General features: G+C 40.0%; 1 non-coding gene across 1 annotated transcript; it reads right to left on the reverse strand.

The window, feature by feature from the left end:
* Window positions 1-611: 611 nt before the first annotated feature.
* Window positions 612-717, reverse strand: LOC140885953 (small nucleolar RNA R71). Its single transcript, XR_012151365.1, has one exon. It is a non-coding gene; the product is annotated as a small nucleolar RNA R71 (small nucleolar RNA).
* Between the last annotated feature and the right edge of the window lie 2,712 nt (window positions 718-3,429).

Raw genomic sequence — 3,429 nt, forward strand, 5'->3', positions numbered from 1 at the left:
GAGTAATTTTGATTATTTTTTAGTTTTGTTACCAATTAGTCGAAGTTTTAATTTAGAGCTTTTCTTTATTTTGATTTAAGTTCTAATAAATTGCTATTGTTTTTAATTGCAGTTTATGCGAAGATCTCAAAGTGCGAATTTTTTGCTCTTTGATCCAGGGATTGAACGAATTGCACGAGCATTGAGAAAAGCTAGGAGAGAAGAACAATTAAACATGGCTGAAGAAGATGTCAATGAATTGCCTTTGGTGCCAATTAGAGATCATTTCAGGCCAACGATCCAGGCTCACTATTCTGGAATCTCTAGAGGGACAATAAATGCCAAAAACTTTGAGTTGAAGCTGGCCTTAATCAACATGGTTCAGCAGAACCAATTCAATGGAACTTCCACAGCTGATCCTCACTTACACTTGCACACTTTTCTAGAGATTACTGATACTGTTAAAATAAATGGTGTTTCTGAGGATACAATACGCTTACGTTTGTTTTCTTTTTCTCTCAGGGACAAGGCACGGAGTTGGCTGTAGTCATTGCCACTAGGACACATAACAACTTGGGAGGGCATGACTGTGAAATTCTTAGAGAAATTCTTTCCACCATCCAAGGCAACCCAGCTAAAGATTGAGATCAGTACCTTTCAACAGCATGATTCAGAACAGCTATACGAGGCATGGGAAAGGTACAAAGATTTGTTAAGGCGTTGTCCTAATCATAATTTTGCAGATTGGGAAGAAATAGAGTTTTTCTACAATGGACTGAATACTCCTACAAGAATGTCTGTGGACTCTGCTGCTGGAGGTACCATATTTGCCAAGGAACCCATTCAGGCTTATGATATGCTGGAACAGATGACTATCAATAGTTATCAATGGCCATCTGAACGTATGGGAGTCAAGAAAGGAGTGCACATTGTGGATCCTCTTACATCCATTACTGCACAGCTATCTGCATTGAGTACACAAGTTGCTTCTCTGAACAAGGTGAATATCGCAGAACCTGCAGGTGTGTCGGTTGCCATAGAAGAATCTCATCCACCTAAGGAAGCTCAATATATCAATCCCAGAGGCTATGGAAACTATCGAGGTAACCCTCCACCTAATGCTTATCATCCTAGTTTACGTAACCATGAAAATTTTTCCTATGCCAACAACAAAAATGTGTTGAAACCCCCTCAGGGATTCAATACAAATCAAGGGGAAGGGAAAGCGTCGTTGGAGGATATGGTGTCTACATTTGTTACTGAATCTAACAAGAGGATGTCGAGGACTGAAACTCGAATGGACAGCATGGAGACACACATGTGTAGTTTGGGGGCTATGATGAAATCTATGGAAACACAGATTGGACAACTTGCACATGCTTTGAAGGATCAAAACAGAGGACAATTTCCCAGCAATACTGAAGTGAATCCAAAAGAGCAGTGCAAAACAGTTGAGTTAAGAAGTGGGAAGAAGTTAGAAGCGAAAGAGTAGAGCAAAGCCAAAGAAAGTGAAGAACCAGTGGCTGAAGAAATTGTGGTTGAAGAACCCAAGAAGGAAGCTGAATCTAAACCGATGTACAAGCCACAACTTCCTTATCCACAGCGGTTTAAGAAGAAGGCACTTGATGAGTAGTTTTCCAAGTTTCTAGATATCTTCAAGAAGATACACATCAATATTCCATTTGCAGATGTCTTGGAACAAATGCCTAATTATGAAAAGTTCATCAAAGATGTAATGTCTAAGAAGAGGAGATTGCAAGACAACGAAGTGGTGAATTTGACAGAAGAATGTAGCGCAATCCTGCAGAAAAAGTTGCCACAAAAGCTGAAGGATCCAGGGAGTTTTACTATCCCTTGATTTATTGGTGGTTCTAAGGTAAATAGAGCTTTATGTGATTTAGGAGCAAGTATAAATTTAATGCCTTTTTCTGTTTACAGGACTCTGGAGCTTGGAGAAGTCAGGGCGACCACCATCACATTACAGCTGGTTGATCGGAGTATCACATACCCACGGGGTATTGTGGAAGATGTTTTGGTAAAGGTCGATAAGTTCATAATTCCAGCAGACTTCGTGATTTTGGACATGGATGAAGATGAAGAAACTCCCTTGATTTTTGGGAGACCTTTTCTAGCTACTGCACGCGCATTGATCGATGTCCACAAGGGAGAACTCACACTTCGAGTTGGTGGTGAAGCGGTGATTTTTAATATTTATCACACCATGAGGGGCCCAAATGAGGTAAGTACATGTAAGAGCATTGAAATTATTGATTCTCATAACTCTTTTTCATGTGCAGGAAGTACTGATCCGCTCGAACGATGTTTGGTGGCAGACAAGGTCGTTGATAAGGAAGAGGATTGGGAGTTACATGAACAAAAAGTATTCCTAGACAGCGCTCGGAAAGAAAAAATGGTGAGTTCTAAGGAATCTGAAACATTGGAAAATAGTGCACCAGAGGTATCCCCTGAAACTCATGATCTGAAAGCATTTCCTGCGCACCTATGTTATGAATTCTTTGGTGAAAATTCTACTTGTCCTGTTATTATTTCTGCTTATTTTCCTGCTGTAGAGAAAGATAAGTTGCTGAGAGTTCTGAGAAATTTTAAAACTGCTTTAGGATGGTCAATCTCGGACATTAAGGGTATTAGTCCAACAATTTGCATGCATAAAATTTTGATGGAAGAGTCTTATACCCCTTATGTTGATCAACAGAGGCGGTTAAATCCCGCTATGAAGGAGGTAGTTAAGAAAGAAGTTTTAAAGTTGTTGAATGCGGGAGTGATTTATGCTATTTCTGACAGTAGTTGGGTATCTCCTGTTCAAGTGGTGCCTAAGAAAGGTGGGATTACTGTGGTTAAAAACGAGAATAATGAGTTAATCTCCACACGTACAGTAACTGGCTGGTGAGTTTGTATAGATTATAGGAAGTTGAACAAAGCTACTCGTAAAGATCATTTTCCACTTCCTTTCATTGATCAAATGCTTGATAGACTTGCTGGTTATTGTTATTACTGCTTCTTAGATGAGTATTCAGGTTATAATCAAATTGCCATAGCACCGGAGGATCAGGAGAAGACTACTTTTACGTGTCCCTATGGCACGTTTGCTTTCAGGAGGATGCCGTTTGGACTGTGTAATGCACCTGCAACTTTTTAGCGGTGTATGATGGCGATTTTTGCAGATATGGTGGAGGACGTGATGGAAGTGTTTATGGATGACTTTTCAGTATTTGGTTCCTCTTTTGATCATTGCTTGCATAATCTGTCCCTTGTTTTGCAAAGGTGCCAAGAAAAGAATTTAGTGCTCAATTGGGAAAAATGTCACTTTATGGTTCAAGAGGGCATTGTCCTTGGACATAAAGTGTCATCCAATGGATTAGAGGTGGATCGAGCCAAAGTGGTTGCAATTGAGAAGCTTCCACCTCCGAAGAATATCAAGGGCATCAGAAG

This window comes from Henckelia pumila, chromosome 2 (assembly GCF_033568475.1).
Source record: "Henckelia pumila isolate YLH828 chromosome 2, ASM3356847v2, whole genome shotgun sequence".
NCBI classification, from domain to species: Eukaryota; Viridiplantae; Streptophyta; class Magnoliopsida; order Lamiales; family Gesneriaceae; genus Henckelia; species Henckelia pumila.